This window comes from Mytilus californianus, unplaced genomic scaffold (assembly GCF_021869535.1).
Source record: "Mytilus californianus isolate M0D057914Y unplaced genomic scaffold, xbMytCali1.0.p SCAF_6, whole genome shotgun sequence".
Taxonomy (NCBI): Eukaryota; Metazoa; Mollusca; class Bivalvia; order Mytilida; family Mytilidae; genus Mytilus; species Mytilus californianus.
This window is the reverse complement of record NW_026262712.1, coordinates 101230388-101258048: the sequence shown is the minus strand read 5'-3', so window position 1 is coordinate 101258048 and position 27661 is coordinate 101230388. Positions and strand designations below refer to the sequence as shown.

The 27661-nt window shown below is 34.9% G+C and overlaps 1 long non-coding RNA gene across 1 annotated transcript; it reads left to right on the top strand.

The window, feature by feature from the left end:
* Positions 1 to 3594: 3594 nt before the first annotated feature.
* LOC127706773 (uncharacterized) lies at positions 3595 to 26379 on the top strand. The gene is made up of 2 exons (XR_007984562.1): positions 3595 to 3719; positions 25237 to 26379. It is a non-coding gene; the product is annotated as an uncharacterized LOC127706773 (long non-coding RNA).
* Positions 26380 to 27661: the final 1282 nt, after the last annotated feature.

Below are 27661 nucleotides of genomic sequence, written 5' to 3'. Positions count from 1 at the left end.
AAGACGTTTCCATGGTTATCTCGCTTTGAATTAGGTTTAAATTAATCGTAATTGCACTAAAAAGTTAATATCGTCTGTCTGATGGATCTCTCTCTCTCGATCGATCGAGATAAACAATGTACTCCACTTGAATTAAAATACAAACTAGTTTTTTCAATAACATACAGGAACAAGAAATCTTTTTTTGAAACACAGTGTTGTATTTATTTATTTTCAATGAAAACAAACTTTTTTTGTATCACTTCCCTTCTGTAACATTTTTTTTCATTCAAAATAATAAGTGTACCCCACCCCCTTTTTTCAAACAAAAGATTAAAAGATAAAGGATCGATGCCTTAGTTTTGTCACGTTTGATAAATGTTGACCGGTTATTTTCTTAAAGTTTCATTTGGAACTATACTTGTCATTTTTTCGATGCTATGTTTGCCGATCGATCAACATAACTTAAAGGTCGTTTTTACGGGGTCTTCCAATTAAGAATCCCCTAAACGGCTTAAAAAAAAATTGGCATTGATTGTAGTTTCAAATGAAAAGCTTTTTTCAATTTGGAAATCAGAAGCATATGTCGTCACTTCCGTTCAGATTTTTAGTGATTGTTATAATTTCAAACGGACCAGACCATGAAGAAATCTTTTTAGATAATAATGTTTCCTAATTTCAAAGCCTCGAGAAATGTCATGGAAATAAGAGTTGTCCATTTATCTTATTATAATCTATTGCTGTATGCAGATAATCTTAGCTGTTATCAGAAACATCAGAATCAATGCAACAACTATACTAGGATATCAAAGGTATTACATACAATGACACTAAATTTTTAGAAAACGGAGGTTGTTATCTTTTGCAAGAGGAAATTGACAATACAACCGGTTTTCCAGTTTTTTGGTAAAATTTTGGAAAACCGTGCGGTAAAGATTTCTTCATTTTGCAATATTAAAGTGACGAGGAAATTATCCTTAATTAGTTATATATATATATGCTCTCGTTTATATAATTATGTAAACATTGTTCATAACCTTTGATCATCTTCCATAGCCACGTTCATACTGGCCTTATGGTGATTAGGTTCCTCTTGTTACACATTTTATATGTGTGTTTTGGTGTTTATAAATAAACTATTACGTTACTGCATGTTATGTTGTGTAATTTTAACCAAGTTATTTAAACTGAAACTTTGTCAATAGAGCGCTTTGCCAAAAAATCAGTAATTTAAATGATAAGAAATCCCGATTTGAATTTGCTATGTAGTGAAGGATAGAGTACGTTAATCGAAGAATCCATGCATGAGGGTGTGATTGGGGTTTACAGAATAGAGAATAATGGTGAAAAAATATAAAGAAAAGAGAAAAATGGACCCCCCAAAAAAAATAGAGAATAACGAGGTGCTAAAATATAAAGATTAGAGAATAATGGACAAAAAGCATAAGGAATAGAGAAAAGTGGGCTTCAGAAATGGAGTACCCCCCATCCCCTAATCCAGACAGGCCCTCATGCATGGGGCTCCCACAGGGTACCCCCCCCCTCAGGTCACAAGGTCGCTTCAAAATTCGTCGCAAGGTCGCGAGGTCGTTTTTAAGGGAAATGTACAGGTCGCAGGTCATTTTTTCCAACAAGGAAAGGAAGTCGGAAGTCGTTTTTATATTTAAAGAATCTATTTAAGTCATTGTTGTGTCGATTCTTGTGTTATTAAACCAGGGACATATATGTTCCTGATTAAACCTTTTAATTTTAAATTAGATATTTGGACATTTTGCTGTGCCCTTGGGTTCGGTTGTTTTTGTTTTGTTTTGTTTGAGGCCATCCAAAGATGGCTGTCTGTAAGTGGGAAGTTCCTGCTCTATTGAAGTTCGTGTCGTCAGCTCTAGATTTTATTTTTGTGTGGCATTTATTGATCAATATGTGATGTCTTCGTGCCATTAACCGGGGCCCCATATCCGTTCTTTTCCATATTGAGACCAAAACAGGACTTGAACTTTTCGATTTTTCAGAACAGTAGTTTCAACCAAACATGCAGTATTTCACTAATCCAACACAATATTCTTATTGAGCAAGTCCCCAGAACTCTTATAAAATCACCGGGGATGTAGAGCTGGATTTACCTACTGAGATACTTTGAACACGATCTATAGACTGATGGCAACAAGGAAATATCTTGAAGACAGGGGTGTCCCGCTCGGCGCTTATTTCCATTTTCGATGGAACTCCCCCATTTTTACACAGTTGTTAGTCCATATCATGATAGAGTACGGTACAAAATTTCATGAAGATTCGACTTGAAACTTTTTAGGAAATCATCTTAAACGCAAAGGTAAACCAAAGTGTAACTGACGAACGAACGGATGGACGAACAGACCGAAAAACTATATTTACCGCAACAATGTTGTCGGGACATAAAACATGAAACTGATCATCAACCTTACTTGGATACATTTGTCTCTTTGGAACACACACAGAGACGCTAGTAGCTAGTGCCCTATGCGCTAGTGATGACCATCGCCCATAGTGTCCATAGTGTATTTAAAGCAATAACCCAGACCAACTTAAATCTTTTTAAGAAACAAAAAATGGTCCAAAAATGATCATAACTTGACAATTTGTTAGCTTATCAGGCTCTAGAAACAAAGAAACGAAGACTTCTAACCGACTATAGAGACAAAAAGGGTCACAAATAGTTCAAAATTGATTATTTGAAAACTGCATGTTGATTTAAGATGAAAATCGAACTTAACTTGTACTTATATAGTGCTAAACAATTGGGAACAAATGAAATAAATCTTTGATCCGTTCTCAAGTTTCATCTGGATACCACCAAGACCATGGGACGGTCAGACAGATGGAAGTATGGACGGATACCCAACCATGTAATACTTCTCTACTGCGTGTAGTGGAGTATAATAAAGTAGACAAAAGTGTGACAGATGGCCGGAAAAACAGTATGGCTGACCATGGTTGGTGGGACCAACAGTCAGCAGTTTATGATTAATAACAGACACGTGATTTGGGGATTTTATTTTATCAGATCTACCATCCTAATCAATCATGACGCCAGCCGATTGTTCTTCCCGATCTAGTTCTATTGGTGGGAAGAATGTAGTTTTCCGACACAATTCTCTGAGGATAACCGAAATGGCGACAAAGGACACACAAAGGAAAACATCGGGCCCAAAATTGCAAGGTCGTTTTTAGCGTGGGTGGAGTCGGAGGTCTTTTTTTCCAAATTTTACAGGTCGCAGATCGTTTTTAGAAGGCCCTCAGGTCGGAAGTCGCCTCTAAAAAGCCCGGAGGTCGCAGGTCGTTTTTGACCCTGCGGGAGCCTCATGCATGTCTTTCATTCATTTTCATCCAGAAGTGTATCACGTGACACAGTATAATAAATAATCCTTCAACGACAAATGGGATATTATACGTAAGCTTAAATCAATATGTGGCAATGAGAACACGCATATGTGAACCATATCGCGTGATGTTGATTTATTTACTAAAAATGCAAATAAAGTATGATTCAAGTACGCACTGTAACACACATCCAAGTTTTACGTTTTTATAACCACAATAGAATTCAATTTATGGTGTGGTTTGTCCAGACAGGTAAACATGTATCTTTAATGTTATACACATCACTACGCTATTGCACACCGGCTTCACCTTTAACATGTTTGACATGTATATTTTACACAAATAACACCAAACATATTGACATTGGATTTTACCTTATCAATGTAAGTTTCATATTGTTATAGATATACTTTTATCGACTCTTAATGTAGATAATTTTTTGATTGAACAGAGAATAATAAAATGTGATACAACTACACCTTCCTGTAGCTAATAAATTACCGTAAACTTCCTTTATAATCATATCACAATGGTTTCGAATGATGTTGAGACATTTTGAAATAAATATTTATGTTTGTTGTGGGTGGAGAGGTTGGGCGGATGATGGTAGTCACATATATATATATATATATACTTTCCAAATTTGGCTTTCTCTTGTAGGTCATATAGCTCCTCACGTTCTGTTGTATTCAATAAATCATTGGCTTTTTGGTGGGTGGGTGGGTGGGGGGGGGGGGGGGGGGGGGGGCTTGAGCGTTCCAGGTGAAGTTAAATCCATAAAAGCGCTTCGGATGCACACAATTTATATAGCGTTATTGTTATTTCAACCGATCGAGATTTAAAAGGAGAATGTTTAGACCCATTAACATAGTTTGAACTTGCATGTCACATGTGCAAGTGCAAGTTTATCAGATTCAAAACAATCCCCAGAATAATAACTCTGGAGAGTTTTGAACCTTCGGTTCAGAATACTATGGAGTGCTTTGGATCTTGGGGTCATAACACTCCCCTAAGTGATATACCTCAATGAGATAGCGACCCAACGCCAAAAATAACCAAAAGACATCTAGAGGCCAACATACAGTCTTCAACAAAAGATTCTTACAATAGGTAAAGCGAGTTTATGAAAGTTGTGAATAGATTAATTAGAAACAATGATCCGCCTTCAGCACCCAATTATCCAAAAATTAAAAGCATTTTTCACTAATTCTTTTCGATATTTAGACATGCAGAAATGAGCACTAAACTTATGTGTTGCATGTTACAAAATACAGATTACATAATTTAGAAGTTGCTAAACAACATTTAAATAATTCTGACCTTTTGCCTTTATACATTTACTTTTTAAAAACAGGAAAGGGGGGGGGGGGGGTGTTGAATTATTCTTAAGGATGTTTATGAAATTATGAATAGATGAAGATATAAGAAAGACCAGGATAATCTTTTATAGTTTGTATAGCTCAACATTCTGACAAAATTCACAACAGCTAAGGATTTATTATTTTACAAATACTAAACCCCTAACAGGAGGGATTGTGCCTGATATTCATATGATGAAGCCATAATCTTTCAATCAGTTTAATTGAGGTCTGGAGCTGGCATGTCAGTAACTGCTAGTAGTCTGTTGTTATTTATGTATTATTGTCATTTTGTTTATTTTCTTTTGTTTCCTATTCCGACATCGGACTCGGACTTCTCTTAAACTAAGTTTTACAATGCGTACTGTCGTACGTTTTTTTTCTACATTGGCTAGAGGTATAGGGGGAGGGTTGAGATCTCAAAAAAGATGTTTAACCCCGCCGCATTTTTGCGCCTGTCCTAAGTCAGGAGCCTCTGGCCTTTGTTAGTCTTGTATCATTTTTAATTTTAGTTTCTTGTGTATAATTTGGAGTTTAGTATGACGTCCATTATCACTGAACTAGTATACATATTTGTTTAGGGGCCAGCTGAAGGACGCCTCCGGATGCGGGAGTTTCTCGTTGCATTGAAGACCCATTGGTGGCCTTCGGCTGTTGTCTGCTCTATGGTCGGGTTGTTGTCTCTTTGACACATTCCCCATTTCCATTCTCAATTTTATTATAAAGACATAATTATTTCAATGTTGTTAGCAACTGCAGAAGTTTTATATTCAGTATTACGGTATCATAATACACTATTATACTAGTCTTTTCTGTCAAATTTCGGGTCGAGTATCAATTAATGGAAAAATAGTAGAACATGCAAAATAGTATTAAAATCAATGTGCTATTGCACACAAGAACAATAACGTACATTATATGAGGGGTTGGACAGGGGTCCCTGATTCCAACTTCCCTATCCCAAAACTACCACTTCCACCCCTACTCCCACTCCCCCGTAAAAACTCCCAGACGAAAATCGGACGAAAATATTTTCCCGGAGTAACTCCTTCTCTTCCGCGGGTTCCAGCCCCCTAACTTCCGCTTCCCATGTTCCCTCATCCCTGTCCAACCCCTCTTGTATATGTTATATTAAAACTTTTTCTTTGGATATTCATAATTTAGAAAATTTATGAATTGCCAAAGACAAAATTTTGATATAACATATACAAGAACAATAACATATACAAGAACATTTTTATTATAAATTAAACTATTTATTTCAGAATATTTTTCAAGGAAGTGTTGACTTAATTGTGACAATATTTTTAGTATTTCCTGTTATTTTTTTTATGTATCACGGAACTGGATAGGAGAAATCAGAACAATATTATTTGCCATGAACTTAGGTTGACAATAGAGTTCTGGGTTGACAACCATGACAACTGAAGCCTTGATTCATAACAATACAATATTAATAATTATTAACGTCCCATCATCAATCATACAGTACACATTTCACATTCTAAAAATAAATGGTTTAAAAAAAAGGAACAAGTATATTTACACATTCAAACAAAGCTATTATAAAAAAATAATAAAATTGTATAACAAGATTTCTTATGAACAAGAGAGTGTTATGAAAACCCTATTGCGGCCCGAATCAGTAACCTCATTAGTGTTTTTTTTTCCTTTTTTTATATATATTTTAACGTTCTTTATAAAGATAAGAAGATGTGGTATGATTGCCAATGAGACAACTTTCCACCAGAGACCAAATGACATAGAAGTTAACACTTATATGTCACTGTACGGTCCTAACCGATGAGCAAATTCCATACCGCATAGTCAGCTATAAAAGGCCCGGAATAACAAATGTCAAACAATTTAAACGAGAAAACTAACGGTGTGATTTATGTACAAAACAAGGAACGAAAAACCAATATTTTGTCATTTTAGAGAATTTGGTGATTGTATGACAGATCATTGATTTATCCGTATTTTATTTATTTTCGGGGGTTTAGAGCTTGACATACATCGTAATCGTAGCTAATAGACACATTTCTTGTGTTGAAGACAGCATGTTGACTGTGGGTGTCTTTACAGCTCATTGACTTTAGTGTGTAGATGAAGATAGTTTCTTTGGTTAGCATGCTTGCTAGCTGAACCATGAAATCATTGTGACTAAGTTACTGCCCTCCTTTGGGCAGAGTGAATAGTTTTTCAAAAGAAGGGACGGTATATTAACATTGTGAAACCAGTTTTACAAGTCAATTTAAAAACCTATATGTTTTTAATCTAAATTAAAAATTAAGTGTCAATTATAAGCTAATTCACAAGCATGTTGTAGGTGTGTTTGATTTGTCCATTTCATTTCAATTAACTTTGCAATTTAATTTTGAAAAACACCTTCCCGGATTTTGATGTGCATTTTTTTTCATCGTACAGGAAATGGTAAAATAAAAATCTGAATTCCATTTGATTCTGTCCACTTAGATACACTGTTTAAATCACCTATTTTCGTGCATTATCTTTTTCCAGCCATTGGTCATATCAATCAAAACAATACAATGCCATTGATTCAGTAATAGTTATACACCGAGGGATAGGTGTGTCTGGATAAGGAACCCCGTCGGCCGGAGGCCGGAGGGGTTTCTTATCCAGACATACCGTATCCCGAGTTGTATAACTAACTTACACCCCATTCTAAACCCTATATTTGTTAACATTGATTATTAAATGAAAAAAAAAACCGATAGCGTATATATTGATAATATCAACCATGATTTATAAGAATATTTTTTTGTTACATGAAACCCCACTAGTAACCTTTCTTTGGTTATCTTCGTTCAAACTTTGACAAGTGAGTATATTTTACAAATGTCAAGTTGTTTTGCATATTCCCGTTAAATACATGTGCTAATATGGATCAGCAGGTCAAGGTTGACTGTTTCGTGTATTCTTATTACAAAAAAAAAAAATACATCATGCTCCTGGTATACAGTTGTCAATATGGACGGGTATAAGACGGACGACATTTTGTGGCAAGGCTTGGATTTGGTAGAAGAGACTCAAGATAAAGGAAATATTATAACACAAAGCACCTACCTGTATCAGTCTAATAAAGGTAATCATAACTGTATTTTATATCTTACGATTTTATTAAAAACAAAAGCCCCCTCCCTCATCTCGAGAATAAACAAACATTCATATTCGAACATACTAAGGAATAGGTGTGTCTGCATTAGAAACCCGACTACAAGACACTCTCTACATACAATATTTAAAATTGAGAAACTCCCTTTTTTTAGGGTCAATCAGGGGCTGATCCAGCCGGGGGTTCCCAACTCAAGAGAAAAAGGGGGGGGGGGGGTCCAACCATTCAAATGCATTGATCTTTTAAATAAAAGTCGGGTCCAACCCGCGGAACCCCCAACCCCGGATCGGCCACTGGGTAACCAGGGGAGGGGGGTCCGGGAGTTAGAATCCAAATTTTTTTTAAAGATCAATGCTTTAGAATAGAGACATAAGACTGGGATAAAAAAAATTACCTTCAAGCAAAAAAGTATTTAAATGATTATTTTTGTATTCCATATAGATGCTTATTGGAATTTCCTAAAATGTGTTTTTTTTAATATCATGAAACAATTTGTAGTGAACACTATTAGTAATTTCTTATGTTCATAATCAATATCTATTGTTACGAATAACAATGGACTTTGTTTGCGGGATGTAGAAGCAGGGGTTTCCAGAAACCCCGCTCGTCACACCCTGTGGTCAAAATCCATTGTTATTCGTAACAATAGATCTATTCAATTTACACTTGTTTCAGAAATAGAAACTATGAAGTACAACAATAGAACTGGGGTGTAATAAGCGGATGATGAACGGATCTCAATGATTTTACCCGACTATTTTTACATGTTTTACACCTTCTGTAGCACTCCCCCGAAAAGTACACATCAAAATCAAAGACAATGATATCCTCCTGTATATAAACATCAGTGGCGGATCCAGAACTTTTCATAAGGGGGGGTCCGCTGACTGACCTAAGGATTATTTAGATGTGTATTTATATACTGTAAGCAGTAGTTTACATTGATTTATCAATACATTAATTTATTAATGAAATTGAAAAAAAACACACACTCTTCATATCCTTATTATATATGTTCATAGGCGGATCCAGGGGGGGGGGGGGGGGGGCTGACTGACCTAAGGGGGGTGGCGCTCCAGTCATGCTTCAGTGATTCCCTATATAATCAACCAAATTTCTCCCACGAAAGAGGGGCGCGAGCCCCCCCCCCCCCCCCCCCCCTGTATCCGCCTTTGAACATATATAATAAGGATATGAAGAGTGTGTGTGTTTTTTTTTTATCAATTTCATTAATAATTAATGTATTGATAAATCACTGTAAACTACTGCTTACAGTATATAAATACACATCTAAATAATCTAGTTATAAATAGATAGAGGTTAATGATTGAAATGAAATTGACAAATCAAACACACCTACAACATGCTTTGTGAATTAGCTTATAGATTTGATTGACACTAGATTAGATAACATTTTTATTAACCTGTTTATATACTTCCATACTTTTGATTGGTTCTCTTCTTAATTATTGACTCCGCCCAAAGGAGGGTAGGACCTTGGCTAATAACGATTTCATGGTTCACTAGCAAGCAACCTAACAAAAGATACACACTCAAGTCCATGTGCTGTAAGTTTTTTTATGTAGTCGGATAGTTATCTCATTGAATGATTGGCGCGAGCCCTTCGTTTTCTTAATATCGAGTTTTCGAGGGTTTTCATTCATGACGAGTGCAACAACTTTCTGGAAATAATATTGGCCGTATCTACTATGAGTACAGTCAAACTGATGCATCTAGGAAAGTTTTAAGTAGATATAAGAAGGTGTGGTATGAGTGCCAATGAGACAACTCTCCATCCAAAGCATGGCAGGACCTAGATCTATAAAAGTTATATGTAGTCTATGATTCAGAAAATTATAAACTTACCTGGATTGTGATATGCATTTTTTTCCAGTCTGCAGAAGATAGCAAAATAAACATACACACGAGTTTCATTTGGGTCCACTCAGTTACACAGTTTAAATCACCTATTGTTTGCAGTCTATTGTCAATTTAAATCAATACTACGCACAAAATTTATTATATGAGGGGAGAATCTCACACCTCTTTCACAAAGTAGTTTATTTCGGCACCTTCTGCAGGAATGAGAAAAAAAATGAATAGCAAAATCTAGAAAAGTACTAAACTTAACTGTGAAGACAAATGGTCCTTAACACTGAACAAAAGTTTTGATTGGAAAACCGTGCATAGTATGTCTTTTTACTCCACAAAAAGCTCAAAACTTCAATGGTTCCAGTATAGAATAATACACAGAATCTTGGGCACAAATAAATTTGTATTTAATATAAAAATAAAACAAAGCGATAAATGTACTTTCTGCAATGAATTTACCGAAGATATTGAACACATATTTTGGACATGCCATAAAATAGCAGATCTGTGGATAAGTCTCGGTGACTGGATTTATAACCAAACACAAATAATTATTCCGTTTAACAAGGATATAATTTTATTCGAAAATTTAGGAAAAATAGAAAATAATAAAATAAAAAATTTAATAATACTATTATCAAAATTCTTTATTTATAGAACAAAACTGTGTGAAAATCAAGTCAGTTTTGCAGGGCTGAAAAATTATCTAAAAGAAAATCTAATAATAGAAAAGAATATATTTTTTAAAACAAAGCCTCTTCACATTGCCAACCTCTACTGGGACCCCTGGCTTCCATTACTGAATAATTTACACTTAACAAATTAGCATTACCCTATGTAATGTTCTGTGTATATTGTTTTAGCCTTCTCCACACCACCATATATGTTTTATTTAATATATTGTTATATGTTTGTTTATTGCTTTTTGTTCTTGTTTTGTGCCTAAAACCACATGTACATTTTTTAATATCTATTTTGTGTTTGTATGAATTTTTTTCAATGGAAAACCAACTTTGCCAAATTTATTTAATGTTATATCTTAAGACACATGCTTGTTTTGACCAAAATACTGCTGCCAAAAATCCAAATTTCAGTGATTTTTTGTTTTTGTTTTTCTCTTTGTTTTCTTATTTATTTATTACTTTCTCTTCTCTTTTTTCTTTCTTTAGGAAATAAAATTCTCTCTTTATTGAACAATATGGAAATAATGGATACATAATAATATAGTGTATATATTTTATAATTTAGAATACTAACAATTACTAACTATTTTCTATCTAAATATACAATCTAATGTTTAACGAGGCCGGGATAAGGTACCGGTACTTTCTGTATCCAACTAAAAAATGTGAAAGTTTTCAATAAAGTATGTAAAGTCTGAAAAAAAAAAAAAAAATAAAAAAAAAATTAAAAAATAAAAAAAAAAAATAAAAAAAAAAAAAATCTAGAAAAGTTTATAATTTTCTGAAACAGAAAATGCATTTAAGATTTAATTATCTAGTTCCTGCCATATTTTACAACTTTTCCAGGTGCACAGGTTTGTTTGTACTCAGAGTGAAATTTGTGGTGTAAATACGGCAATATTAGCCAAAAGGTTATGATGAACCTTAACGAAGGTCGGTGGTTCTCTCCAGGCTATCCGGCTCCCTCCACCAATAAAAACTATCCGTCAAGAAATAGCACAATAGTGTTGAAAGTGGCGTCAAACAACAACAAATCAATTCAATAAACCTTAATGCTAAATGCTTTATATAAAATAATGATACGCGATATGATTTGCAGAGAAACATGCAACTATTCCTAAAGATCAAAGGCCTTCAACAATGAGCAAACCCCACACCGTATAGTAAGCTATTAAAGGCTCCGGGATTAAATTAAATTCTGGTTAAGAATTTATTTAGAAGAAAGAAGAGTGTTATAGAAGTAAATGAGAAGCAAACATGTGGGAGGTTTCCCAACTCGATAGTTTTCCAACAAAAATATTCCTACATTTAATATTTATTTATATATAAAAAAAAACTAAAAGGGCTATATTTACATATGTAAAGAAGGTCAGGATTGTTATAATTATTATTTTGTTTGAAAATCTACAACAAGTTATTTAAGATAGACAAGATATATAGACAATAATAGTGCATTGACTTGACATATCAACGATATAAGGATGAGTCTTAGAAACGGGGAAATGCGAGGCTCTGCCGAGCTTTTTCCCCGTTTCGGGCCGAATCCTTATATCGTTGATATGTTAAGTCAATGCACTTTTATTGTCTTTATACTGCAATCTAGAAAAAAAACATTTTCAATTGTTGTTTAAAGTGTAAATGTTATTTATTTGATTTAAATATTGGGAAAAATCCCCCTTTAAAAAGGCCTCATATCGGTATCAGGCGGAGAAATAGACAACGCAATGAAATGTACATTATAAGTTATCTACGTTCATATCCGTAGATATGGATATTTTAACACCCTGAAGTATCCAAGTACACCCTGAGGCGCAGCCGAAGGGTGTACAGGGTACTGAAGGGTGTTAAAATATCCATATCTACGGATATGAACGTAGATAACGAATTTATCCCCGGTCTTAGTCTAAATCTGGCGATTTTTAGAGAAATTCGACCACAAAGTTAAACGTGAAAGCAACGTTTTTTTCATTTTTTTAAATATCTTTTATTGAAATTTGGGAATTTGACATATTTTTAACGGGGTGTATGGTACTACCTTTGGTAGAACCCTACATGTAGACAAATATAAGACGTTTTTAAACTAGAGACAGAGAAACTGGAATGGGTCGAATTTGGCGCGCAATGTTGTGAGAGTTACATCATAAACGGTGTGACGTCAACGTGGGTCATTTGCATAGCTAGGTCAGTAGTACCATTCATTGACAATGTGGCTGCATAGTGATGCATTTACTAAAATTAGTGCAAATAATCGATATAATAAGATAAAATCGTTAGTGGATTAAATATTTAATTATACAGACATCATGGAAAATCTACAGAAATCGATATTTCATAAGGAACAACCATGGAACTAAGGAAAACGCGCGTGAAATTCCCCGATGTAATGGGTAGCAACGTCCGGGGATATGGGTTAGCAACACCCAGGGGCTATGGGTTTTGTAACGACGTGCGTTAACCAATCAGAATCCTAGAAATATACTAAGCCGGGGATAATACCTGTTGAAACCCCCAATCGATGGTGAACGAATTCGTTTGAGTATGGACTTAAATATCAACAATAAGCATAAAACATAATGATTTATAGGTTTCAAACAAAAAATATTAACAAGTGAAATATGTTTTTCCAAAAGTTGTAAGTTTGGGTCGTTCCACGCTTCATTGTATACATTGGAAACAAGAACAGAATGAAGAGGTCGTACGAATAATTAGATATAGTTTCGGCAACTTCTATTTAAATATTCATGAGGAAAAGTGATATCGGGTCAGTGACTGTATATGACATAGAAATATACAGTCAACGCATTTTGACTGCTCAAATAGAACGAGTGCCATATAAGGACTATTATGGGTCTACATTCATACATGATAGCCCTGGCAAGCGGAGAATTGATTGCACGGACACAACAGACATTACAGCCTCGGTCGACTGTGAAATAAGTCATTTAAAACTTTAAAGGAGACTCATCAGGACAATTCCAATAATGGCCCATTGGTTTCAGGAGAGAAGATTTTTGAAATTGTTTACACGGACGACAGACAGACAGCCGGACTGGGGATCTGTCTCGGTGTGTCACCAAAATCTCAAAAAGAAATTTTCGTATAAATGAATAGTTTAGGTTAACGTTAGATATAAGTTGCATTTCTAATTTAGAAATTGTATGTGGCAATTTCTTATAACTAAATTTAGGCATTATTCACGTAAAATGCATGAAAATTTTAGGCATTTTCTTAAATGCCTGTGAGATTTTAAGCATTTTATATAGTGACTATTTTTTCAGGCATTTTACAAAATACCTAGAAAAATTGAAAGCCATTTTGCAAAATGCGTTTTACTATACCATGTTGACAGTAACAAAAAATAGCTGCTTTGAGTATTGAACAGAGAAAATTATTTTGTGACAATAAATGAATTCAACAGCATGCATGCAACTTAATTTTTTATAAATTTATCCTACTGAATTATTTACAATTTTTACAAGCACTGACCCCGAGAAAAAATTGTATGTGTTGATAACAGAAGTCATTATACATGTACATAATTATATATTATACATAAAACTTGAAACAACAGGAAATTAAATGTTTATTTTCTCGTGAACAGAGGGAAATGACACATCCGTCATTATAACATAATTAAAAAAAATACTGTTCAATTTCTAAATAACTAAATAAAGGCCAGTCTACGTTCATAAAACATATATATATATATATCTGGAAAAACCGTTACTTATATGGAGAAAATCGACAGTAACACAGGAGTAAATTACATTAAAATGTATAGCATTTTGTACTTGATAAGTTTATGTGTGCATATTTTTTTAACCTATGGTATATATTTTCCTTATTTTATGATGCATAAGACGCAAGTTGTAGATCCGGATAAGTTTCCGGGAACTATTGATAATATGCACTCCAAACGCGTCCCAAGACGGAGAAAGGGGTTGAAGGAAATTCCATTTTATGATATAGAACAGTATCACTATTTTGCGGGCTGCGGGTTGCGGGCTGCTCTATTTCATTAAATTACAAAGTTACATAAAAATCTAATTATTAATTTTCCTTGTCATATCAGAAATTTATAAAAACTAAAGGGAGGTTATTTCAATAGATATAAACCAGTCACCAAAGTTTCATGAAAACTGCTCAAAGCATTCTTGAGTTATTGTCCGAAAACTGGACCCCCCCCCTTTTTAATGAATAAAACCACATCACTCGGAAATGTAAAATCTAAAATTTATATAAATCGTAAGGGAACTTACGTCAATAGATGCAAGTTGGTTAAAGAAAAAGGGAAAGAAATAAAAAAACTATCAAAATTTGTTAAAAATAATTGAAAGAATATTAAAAGAAGATGACTTTTGTCCAGATGATGAAAAAAAAAATTAGTATATCTGTTTTTTTGTTAAATTATCACAAATTTGAAAAACAAATATACATTATTTTGTTTTAAACCTTTGTTTGTTTCTCCAGTTTTTTAAGACATATTGACTGACCATAAAAATGAAACATTAAAATAGTGAATTTTGAACTTAAACAAATTGTATCTGACAATAAATATATATATATATATACTGAAGAGATCAGTAGATGATCATTTCTGTACACTAAAAGAATACTTCGTGTATTGTATCAGATATCCTTGTTTAATTCCTACGAGAAGGTAACACCTCCCGAAACGAAAGCTGATTTTTATCAGCTATAGTCAGAGGAGGGGATAAGGTGTCTGCGCAATGCTAGGCGGTGTTGTCGTAGAAGTTAGAAATAAAAAGTACAGGTTCCAGCCCCGCTCGGGGAGGAAGTAAAGAAACAGATCTACTCTAACATCGTTAGGTTGATTTTCTAGGCACTTTATATATATATAATTGTAAACATATAACTATTGACTTATGCGATAACTTTTCTTTTCTTTCTTGTAAAGACAATTTGTATTCACTTGCTGTATGTTCTATGTCTTCTCTTTCATTAAGTTTTGGTACTTTATAAAATTATTTCATTTTTATTTTAAGGATGAAAGGTCTTTTTTATATATATGCAAAGGGATGCTGAATTGCACATAACTATTATATCCCTTTACTTTTATTTAATGAGTTTGGACAGGACATAAATCCATCATTTGAAACAATCAAACTTGTTATATAAAATTTTATCTGAAGAATCTGTCACTAAAACCAATAAATCCATCCTAAAATTAGATGGTTCACACAATAAATTTCTGACCTTAACAATTTGGTAAATCTGGCTAATTATCTATAGGTTTCAATTAAAATCGTGTTTTATCTAAAGAAAAGGAGAAAAAGAAGAAACACAAACAAATAGGAAGAAAAGTGATAATATATCTTTAATATAACAATATATAACAACACAAAGCAATGTGTTGTTGCACATAAATAGTTTAAGGTCTGTATGCCAAATGTATGACAAATGTGAGATGATCTAGAATCATAGTAAGATAAAATCTTAGCAATCTTTGGAAACTTTTAAATTACTTAAATTATTAAAAAAATTCTGTTCAAGTATGATCATTATTTTTATTGTCACACTTAATTCAGGGAAATTTTAAGAAAATTGTGTAATTTCTTCCTGAAAAGTTACTTTTCGTACACTTTAAATAGTGTCATTGCTTTGTGTGATTTTTCTAGAGCACTGGCCTAACTGGACCACCAGACTCAAGAGTGTAGCCACTTTTAGCAGCCAATCAAGATAGCAGCCACTTTTTTCCAGCAGACAATTTTGATGATATGTCTAAAAACCCAAAAACTATAACAGACTCAAACGTTCCAAAAATCTCAAAATCTAAGTTAAATGTAATTTAACAGCGGAATTCGACAATTTCACGGCTTGTAGTGATTCTCAACTCAAAGGATTTCAGTCCATTTTAAATACCAATAATGATAGCAGCCATTTTTTTCGAAATTCTAGCTACCAATACGATATATATTGTTTTCTAATGTCTAAATGACCAGAGATGTTCAGCATTTTTTGTTGAACAAACCAACTCCAATGACGTCAGTAACTGAAAGAACTTACTAACCTGATTTCTATATCCCGGAAATCGTTTTATGACCCCTTTAAGCTGTCGTAAATTCGAATATAAACCCTTATGTCAGTTGCATAATTCTTTATGTAAAATATAGTTTTATCAATAAAACAACATTTAAGATGTATTTTATATGCTTCTTAAATCAATAAAAAAAATTCCTTAGGGCTAGAAACATTTGAAAAATATAAATAGAAATATTTATGGAAAGCTCCCTCCTACCCCAAAAAATGTATAGTGGAAACCTACCAACTTTGAACGCCAACAATTTTCGAATGGGCCTAACTCCCAAAAAATCATTCCAGTGTGGCCATCCCCAAGTTATTACCTTTCATTTGAGCCATGTCCGGTGGCGAACTTTACCGTACGGAGCTGGCGAGGCTTACCGAAAGAATGTAGGTTGTATACCTATTTTTTCCTTAACAGTAACTTCGAATCCCAACAATTTTCGAATGGGCCTAATTCCCAAAAAATCAATCCAGTGTGGTCTTCCCCAAGTTATTACCTTTCATTTGAGCCATGTCCGGTGGCAAACTTTACCGTACGGAGCCTGGCGAGGCTTACTGAAAGAATGTAGGTTGTATACGTATTTTTTTCCTTAACAGCAACTTTGAACGCCAACAATTTTCGAATGGGCCTAACTCCCAAACAATCATTCCAGTGTGGCCATCCCCAAGTTATTACCTTTCATTTGAGCCATGTCCGGTGGCGAACTTTACCGTACGGAGCTGGCGAGGCTTACCGAAAGAATGTAGGTTGTATACGTATTTTTGTCCTTAACAACAACTTTGAACGCCAACAATTTTCGAATGGGCCTAACTCCCAAACAATCATTCCAGTGTGGCCATCCCCAAGTTATTACCTTTCATTTGAGCCATGTCCGGTGGCGAACTTTACCGTACGAAAATTGTTGGGGTTCAAAGTTGCCGTTAAGGGAAAAAATAGGTATACACCCTACATTCTTTCGGTAAGCCTCGCCAGCTCCGTACGGTAAAGGTCGCCACCGGACATGACTCAAATGAAAGGTAATAACTTGTTGAAGGCCACACTGGATTGATTTTTTGGGAGTTAGGCCCATTCGAAAATTGTTGGCGTTCGAAGTTGCTGTTAAGGAAAAAAATACGTATACAACCTACATTCTTTCGGTAAGCCTCACCAGCTCCGTACGGTAAAGTTCGCCACCGGACATGACTCAAATGAAAGGTAATAACTTGGGGATGGCCACACTGGAATGATTTTTTGGGAGTTAGACCCATTCGAAAATTGTTGGGGTTCAAAGTTGCCGTTAAGGGAAAAAATACGTATACACCCTACCTTCTTTCGGTAAGCCTCGCCAGCTCCGTACGGTAAAGTTCGCCACCGGACATGGCTCAAATGAAAGTTAATAAGTTGGGGAAGGCCACACTGGATTGATTTTTTTGGGAGTTAGGCCCATTCGAAAATTGTTGGGGTTCGAAGTTGCTGTTAAGGAAAAAAATACGTATACAACCTACATTCTTTCGGTAAGCCTCGTCAGCTCCGTACGGTAAAATTCGCCACCGGACATGGCTCAAATGAAAGGTAATAACTTGGGGATGGCCACACTGGAATGATTTTTTTGGGAGTTAGGCCCATTCGAAAATTGTTGGGGTTCAAAGATGCCGTTAAGGGAAAAAATACGTATACACCCTACATTCTTTCGGTAAGCCTCGCCAGCTCCGTACGGTAAAGTTCGCCACCGGACATGGCTCAAATGAAAGGTAATAATTTGGGGAAGGCCACACTGGATTGATATTTTGTGAGTTAGGCCCATTCGAAAATTGTTGGGGTTCGAAGTTGCTGTTAAGGAAAAAAATACGTATACAACCTACATTCTTTCTGTAAGCCTCGCCAGCTCCGTACGGTAAAGTTCGCCACCGGACATGGCTCAAATGAAAGGTAATAATTTGGGGAAGGCCACACTGGATTGATATTTTGTGAGTTAGGCCCATTCGAAAATTGTTGGGGTTCGAAGTTGCTGTTAAGGAAAAAAATACGTATACAACCTACATTCTTTCTGTAAGCCTTGCCAGCTCCGTACAGTAAAGTTCGCCACCGGACATGGCTCAAATGAAAGGTAATAACTTGGGGATGGCCACACTGGAATGATTTTTTGGGAGTTAGGCCCATTCGAAAATTGTTGGGGTTCGAAGTTGCTGTTAAGGAAAAAAATACGTATACAACCTACATTCTTTCGGTAAGCCTCGCCAGCTCCGTACGGTAAAGTTCGCCACCGGACATGGCTCAAATGAAAGGTAATAACTTGGGGATGGCCACACTTGAATGATTTTTTGGGAGTTAGGCCCATTCGAAAATTGTTGGCGTTCAAAGTTGGTAGGTTTCCACTATACATTTTTTGGGGTAGGAGGGGGCTTTCCATAAATATTTCTATTTATATTTTTCAAATGTTTCTAGCCCTAAGGATATTTTTTTTATTGATTTAAGAAATATTGCATATAAAATACATCTTAAATGTTGTTTTATTGATAAAACTATATTTTACATAAAGAATTATGCAACTGACATAAGGGTTTATATTCGAATTTACGACAGCTTAAAGGGGTCATAAAACGATTTCCGGGATTTAGAAATCAGGTTAGTAAGTGCTTTCAGTTACTGACGTCATTGTAGTTGATTTGTCCAACGTTCACTTCTAAGTTGTTATCAAAGGTACCAGGCTTATAATTTTATACGCCAGACGCGCGTTTCGTCTACATAAGACTCATCAGTGACGCTCAGATCAAAACAGTTAGAAAGCCAAAACAAGTACAAAGTTGAAGAGCATTGAGGACCCAAAATTCCAAAAAGTTGTGCCAAATACGGCTACGGTAATCTATGCCTGGGATAAGAAAATCCTTAGTATTTTGAATATTTCATATTTTTGCAAACAGTAAATTTATACAAATGACCATCAAGTTGATATTCATGTCAACACCGAAGTGCTGACTACTGGGCTGAACAACTCTGGTCATTTAGACGTTAAAAAACAATATATATCGTATTGGTAGCTAGAATTTCGAAAAAAGTGGCTGCTATCATTATTGGTATTTAAAGCGGACTGAAATCCTTTGAGAATCACTACAAGCCGTGAAATTGTCGAATTCCGCTGTTAAATTACATTTAACTTAGATTTTGAGATTTTTGGAACGTTTGACTCTGATATAGTTTTTGGGTTTTTAGACATATCATCAAAATTGGCTGCTGGAAAAAAGTGGCTGCTATCTTGATTGGCTGCTAAAAGTGGCTGCTAGCTTGAGTCTAGTCCTAACTGGTTAACAATTTTTACTTTTTATCCATTCTATAATAAGTGATATTTTTGGTTTTGATATTTTGTATTTATTTTCTGATATATTGGTATAATGAATGACCAGCAATAAATCACGAAAAGTTTGTTAATAATAATACACATTCTTACACAATTTTTCGATGTTTCACAAATAGAACCTTTTACAAGTATATACAGTGTTTTGGTGTTTTTTTTCTTCCCTCTTTATTGTTAAACTGAATTATTAGATCGCAACCCGCAACCCGCAGCCCGCAACCAGCAACCCGCAACCAGCAAAATATACACACTCGATATAGAAAGCTAAGCCCTGATAAAGAAAAAAAAAGAGGTGTCTACATAGATATTGGCATGTTCTGTGCATGTTACAGTTTAGATTTCGATTGTCAGAAACCCCCACATTTTGACTGATAAATGTACTCCAGGCTTAATTCATCGTCTCACTATTTTTTCCAGTCAATATTTTGTCGAGTTTCCATTTGTTGAAGCTGAAATATATTTTTGAACATGTTCTCTTTGTAAGTATGGATGACATTTTTGCCGCTGACAGCTAATTAAATATGTTTGTATAATAATAAGTTGATGGGGTGTGAGGGAAGAAAAAGTGAAAAAAAATTCAAAGAAAACACCTACGGCTTCGATTTATACTAAAAACAATTATGGCAGACATCAGATTACTGGCTCCAGACATAAGCAATGATTTTGACGGTATCTTTTTCTAAAGAACTGTAAAAGCATGCATGTACAAAAAATAATAAACACGTACGATAATACTAGTCTCGGTGTGTAGATAAATGTTCTTCCAAGCAATATAATCGATTTATTGATTACATTTGATAATATTAATTGATAATTTCATCACATTTGGGAAGGTGATTCTCTGTATTTAGTCTGACATGACTATATATATATATGGTCATACATGATATTTTTATAGTTTTATAGTTTGTTTTTATGTTGTACTGTTACACCACTGTCCCCATGTTAGGGGAGGGTTTGGCGCCAACAATAGAATTGAGAGTGGAAACGGGGAATGTGTCTAAGAGATTACAACCCGACCAAAGAGCAGAACACAGCCCAAGGCCACCAATGGGTCTTCAACGCACTGAGAAAATCCCGCACCCGGATGCGGGCTTCAGCTGACCCCTAAACAATGATGTATACTAGTTCAGCGAAATATACGACACACTTATCATCGAAACATATATGAATGAACCAAACTTAAAAAACACACAATACTAACAAAGGCTTTATGTTCCTGACTTGGGACAGGCGCATCAATGCGGCGGGGTTAAACATGTTTTGTGAGATCTCAACTCTCCCCCATACCTCTTGCCATTGTGTAATAAACAAACACACAGCAATACGCACAGTAATCTCAGTTTAAAAGAAGCCCGAGTCCGATGTTAGAAAATGTAACAGAAAAAACTAAGCAAAATGACAACGATCAACGTAACAAAGGACTACTAGCATAAATTATACGAGAAGAACATAACCCATATCATGCCAACAACTGGTCTTAGAATAAATTTGTTTATTTTCGATGCAAAGACCTGATGCATATTAATTCCAAAAAATGGCACCTTTTATGACTTGACAACAGTATCGTAAACTATATCCCTGTTTAAAGGTTTGGTAAGCTTTTGAGGTGAATGACGACATTTTTGTGCTTTGTTTAGAATATTACCATAAAAAATGAGATGTGAAATACCTGAACGTATAAGATGTCTGCATGTTGATTTATATTTACGAATGATGTCCTTGTACTGATGTTAAAATTTAGTACAAGTGTTGACAAGTTTGTGATATCAAAACCCCTGGTGTTATAATTTTTCAGTAAAACAGATATTTCTTTCGTTAACATCAAATACGTTGTTACATCTGGGAACAGTATATCTAACAATATATATGTTCCTGGTTACATACACGAGCGAGTCGAACAAGTTGGGATATTTAAACATTATAAGATGGTGCCAAGGTAACGTCACCATCTACAAATGGATAATTTGTACTGTACTTTCAGAGTGGCTATAATATAACTGAAGTCTGTGCTGGCATTCAAAGGTGGTGTTTAATAATATAAATCAAATGTAAATACGCATACAAAATGTAAATATGCAAACACGCATAAAGAATCAATGTTATGTTAAACAATATGGCATATTAAAACTGAACATCACAGTCACCAAGGCAACGCAATGCCCAAGCACAGAAATCAAAAGGAAGTTAAGGATAAAAAAAATCAAGGAATTTAAGGATAAAAAAATCCTGGAAGTTTAGCAGTTGGAAAGTATGCAAAAAAGTCCCATTTTGTTTGAGATGTAATAAAGTTTGTCAGTAGAGTGTTTGATGTAGCCCCTGTTGCAAGAGGAAACCCAATTGCCTATTGTACAAATTTCTGAGTCTGTGCATCCAGCAGTTGATGCCTAAGTAGCACCGCCTCTACGCAAGCTATGAAACGAGTATTGTGTTGTATCCATTCCGCAACGCACTAAGAGTTTGTGAAGAGTTTTGTCTATGTAGGACTTTGAAAAGGCACAAATCTTACCCTTACTATCACTTAGACCAAAAACGGGTTCTTCTGGTAGTGCAGGCAACATTTTTACCATTCTAGAATAAGCTAGTACCGGACATAGAACACAATCCTCGACTATTTTAAGAGGAATCTGGTGAATACTTTTGTGTTTTTGACTAGTTTTTGACCACTGGATATCGATAATTAATCCTTCCTCAGTAATTTGAATGTCACCTCTGGTTAACTGCTCCTTAGGGTTAAACGTTGTCTTGAATTGTTAGCGAATTGTGATTTTCTAAGCATAGCATGAAAGCTTATCATAATAACAGTCCACAACACAGCATCCTGTACACTTGTCATATTTAGGACTTCATACATACAGTTCAAATGAGATGGTTCAATGGTAATTTTATATTTGGAACATTAGTATTAAGCTTGTCAATACCTGACAAGGTTAGCCTGAGCGAAGGTGAATTAAATTCCTCAGGATCAAAATTTAACAGAATGGCCCAAGTTTTAACACCTGATAAGTAGTTTCTAACGGATCCACTATTTTTAAAATTGTCTGACAAAAAAAAACACATATCCGCAGAGTGTCTCTTGATCAACAGGAAATGCTGATCTACAAAACTTTTCGCAAAACAAAAGGTTTGTACTAAGCTGAGTCCTCAAATTTTTAAAAGTCTGAAAGCTGCTTTTAAAAATGTTCTTGCTTTCCGACGAAGTGATAGCCATTCATCTGATCCGGTTTCTGAAATTAAATGGAAAAGTCTAACTTAAATAAGTTATCCGAAACTTCAATATATATATCTAACATATAATTGTCATCTAAAACAGTAATTCTTTTTTGCTGCATAAGCCTTTGTTGTAAGCTGAACATTAAAACCTTGGACGTGACTGATGCAAGCGACGTGCTTTGCAAAAATCAAAATTGTCATTCCATGAAGCACGACCAGTTTCTATTTCTCGAAGTACATCTTTGTGAAATGCAAGCACATCAGACCATATAAACTGTTCACTGTAAAACATTAGCTGTGTCAGATGTTCAGCACGTGTGTCTCTATATTCGGCGGGTTCAATGTTGTGTATAATGTAGTTTTCTCTTCTGACAAGAGCAGGCAGTTTTCTCCTCTGACAAGAGCAGGCATACTTAATGACATGAACTCGATATCGTCACTCCCAGCAAACTCATGAGGCCATGCAATATGAAAAATAGCCTTATCACTAGCTTTTCTAGATGAACCAGATTTTGAAATGTTTTTATTCATTTTAAGTTTGAACTTAGGATAGTTTAGTGATTCAAATGTTTGTGTGAAATGAATCTCACCTTCTGATTCTGTATCACTATCTGAATCGTCAGACATGAATAATTTGCTCACTAAACCTTTCTGTCTTTCTGTTATTTTCTGTTTCAAGTCTTCGTCTTTTCTCAGGGCGTCTAAATCAATTTTGTTAGTTTGATCATGTTTTTGTTTCAAGTTCAAGTCCGTTTGCTTAAGTTTCTTTTTCAGAGTTTTGTTCTTCTCAACAAGTTCACGTAATTTAAGTTCTTCTAAACGTTTTTCATTCTCGTGCTCTAGAGCTGATAAAGTCTCGTCAAGGCTTTGTTTTGGGGTTTTTGCTACATTAGTTTACCCGCAATGACTGCCAGCGCGCCATTTTCACTTCTAGCGGGGGTGGCAGAAAGATATTCTTAAGACATAGCATTAACACCCTGTCCCTGATTACGTGTATCAAAAGCAAAGTCATAAGAAAGGTTATTTGGACATCGGATCCCCGTTGGTCCTCTATGTTCAGCAACTTTGATGCCACAAGAGCTACAAATCCTTTGGGACATAAAACATGGTTTCTTTTAAATTTGTATAAATTTGTATGTATATTATGTGCTAAATTTATCTCTTTTAAGAAAGAGTTAAGGTGGTGAATCTAAAACATGGAGTACGCCCCGAACAAATTAAACAAAATGACTAGCCATTTTTAACCAATTAACAATATGAAATAAAAAAAAATCATCTCTTTTATCGTAAATTTTAGTATTAAGCTTCCCGTTAAAGTAATAGATATCAAGTTCCAGGAAAGGACAGTGTTCGTTGGTAGTATTAGCTTTATTTAAAGTAAGTTCAACAGGATAAATCTCTTTAGTGTAGATACTGAAGTCATTATTGAGAGCAAATATATCATCCAAATATCTAAAAGTGTCATTAAATTTTTGTATCAGATGTTGTTTCGTTTCGATGGGTCTTTGCTGATTTTAGTCATACATTGACTGTAATTTGTAATTCGACACAATACAGAAATAGGTCCACAATAAGTGAGCCGTTAATACCCATTGTAATTTCGATAACTTAGCGATATACGGTATCTCAAACATGTTTAAACCCACCCAATCTGTATGTGCCTGTCCCAAGTCAGGAGCCTGTAATTCAGTGGTTGTCCTTTGTTGCTGTATATCATATTTGTTTTTCATTTTTTTTTGTTTTGTACCTAAATCAGGCCGTAACGGTTTTCTTGTTTGAATTATTTTACATTTATCATTTTGGGGCTTGTTAAGCTTACTATGCGGTATTGGTTTTGTTCATACTGTGACTTGTAGTTGTTAATTTCTGTATCATTTGGTCTCTTGTGGAGAGTTATCTCATTTGCAATCATACCACATCTTCTTATTAGAGATTTACGGAAAGTCTCGGTACTGACTGTTGACACTGACTTTGACAGGTAAAATGAAAGGGGTCGTCTCAAATGTGAGTTTTACGGCGCAATTGATTCATAAGGAATTTTTGTTCAATAAAACCAATTTATTGCTCCACAGGCAAAAACAGCAAAATTTGAAGTCAGAGTTTTCTTCATAGCACAATTTAACTTGTTGTATCGCCAAGTTCATAGACATAATATATGACGCCAGATAAGTACTTTTTAATGATTTTCTGCAACTACAATGATATAGTGTACAAATAAAAAAAAAAAACGTTTTCTGATAGAAATATTTCCTGTTCTACAGATACGAAAATTAAGGGAAGTTTAGTTAACCAGCGGAGAAGGGGGAGCAGGAACAGATAATCAGTGCTGATAAAAATTACTTGAAAATTTGTGCCAACCAATTAGTCTAAGAGGCTTTGTGGCCATTCTGACAACCTTCATTGGCCATCGGACACAATTTTGGAAAATGGCAGCCTAGAGGAATGTCTATCAAGTTTGGTTTGAATGGGCCAATCAGTTTTTGCCGAAACTTTGTCAACCAATTACAGGTTATGGTAGCCACGTTTATAAATTTGTCGAAATAATCAGTTGCAGTTTTGGCGGAGGATCATTCCAGAAACATTTCTACCATCTAATTTCATACCTACATTTCGTAGTTTTTGACGAGATGTCGACCGCCCAAGGGCTTTGATGGCCATTTTTTTAAATTGGATATGGCTGTCAGATAAAATGTTTGTAGTGAACCAGAGAACGAGCATTTCTATGCGGGTCATTTAAAGAAAAATATCGCAATTGCAAAATTTACTTTAAACTATAGTAACAGGGTAGACAGTAACACTATAGACAAATTTCTATATTTATGAATGCTGTTGTGAAATAACTATACTCCATGTGTTGCAGTGATAATAGTTTTCTTCTGCGGGCTTTGTTTCCAACACATAATTACATTTGTATTGTTGTCATTTATAAATTTGTTGGCAACAGCATAGACATGACAAAAGGGTACGCACTTATTTTTTTTACCCAAGATTTTGAATCCTTTGTCTTCGCTGTGATGTAAGAAAAGTGTTGTGTGTACATTTTTTAGGATCTTTGTGCTTTTAAATCATTACTAAATAGTTTAATATCCAAAAGGTATAAAATAATTTACCGGTTGATCTAGTATCGGTAACAGGATAGATATGCATTTCATGAACGTCGATTGAAATTAGCTTGTAAAAAAACGTGTTACATAGAATGATAAAGGAACTGTGATACATGTATGTCATTAAAGTCTATATTAACATTCTATAATAGTTCATTTTGCAGATTTCAAGGCAATCAGAAAAACCAGCAAAAAAATAATATGAAATCTGTTACCCTGACACTGCATGTACGCCTATAAATTACGTATAAAACTTACTTAAATATTATATTTTAATCACATATAAATGGATCTAATAAATCGTGTTTGTTATTGATTTAAAAACTCATAAATGCTACAATTCTTCATCTAAACACTTACAACTACGTTTTTCATTCAAAATACAAATTTTAGACTAGGTGTACTGAATTTTGTTTTAAATGACCCATACACTAAGTTTGATCAAATACTTTTTAAGCCTGAATAGACAACGGACAACAACGGATGCCTAGTGATCATGGCAATAACTCGTATACCTTTCAACAAAAGGGGGATATGATTTGTGAAATTGTATTTAACAGTTTATTGTTTTATTCCAACAGGAATTTGCAACTTTTACCTTGAAATGCAAATTGTTTACTACATTTTTGTCCCCCGCGTAACTCGTTGCAGGGGACATGGAAATACCGGGCGTCTGTCCGTCCGTCCGGTCTTGTTAGCGCTCTCACAGGTATAATTCTTGCCAGATTTTTATAAAACTTTTACTATAGGTTCATATCAGCAATATCTGGGACAAGTTCTATAATGGTGGTCGATCGACTTATTATACGACCGCAAAAAAATTTTGCGGTCGTATATTGGTATGACGTTGGCGTCGTCGTCGTCGTCGTTGTCGTCGTCGTCCGGCGTCGTCGTCGTCGTCCGAAGACACATTGGTTTTCGCACTCTAACTTTAGTTTAAGTACAATAAGTTCAATACCACAAAAGGAAGGTGGGGATTGATTTTGGGGGTAATGGTACCAACAGTTAAGGAATTTGGGGCCAAAAAGGGGCCAAAAATAAGCATTTTTGTAACTTCCAGACATAACTTGTGTGTTAGTGTGTTAGTGTATGGATCTCTCTGACATTGTACCACAAGGTTCAATATCACAAAGGGAATGCTGGGATTGATTTTGGGCGTAATTGCCTCCAAATTTTAGAAATTAGGGGCCAAAAAGGGGCAAAAAACAAGCAGTTTTCTAGTTTCATGACAATAACTTATGTGTTAGTGTATGGATCTTTATGAAATTGTACTACAAGGTTCCATATCACAAAGGGAAAGCTGGAATTGAGTTTGGGGTAATTGCCCAAAACGTTTAGGAATAAGGGGCCAAAAAGGGGCCAAAAATAAGCATTTTTCTAGTTTCCAGACAATAACTTGTGTTCAAGTGTAAGGATCTCTCTGAAATTGTACTGCAAGGTACCATACCACAAAGGAAAGGCTGGGATTGATTTTGGGGGTAATTGCCTTAAAACTTTAGGAATTAGGGGCCAAAAAGGGGCAAAAAAACAAGCATTTTTCTAGTTTCAGGACAATAACTTGTGTGTAAGTGTATGGATCTTT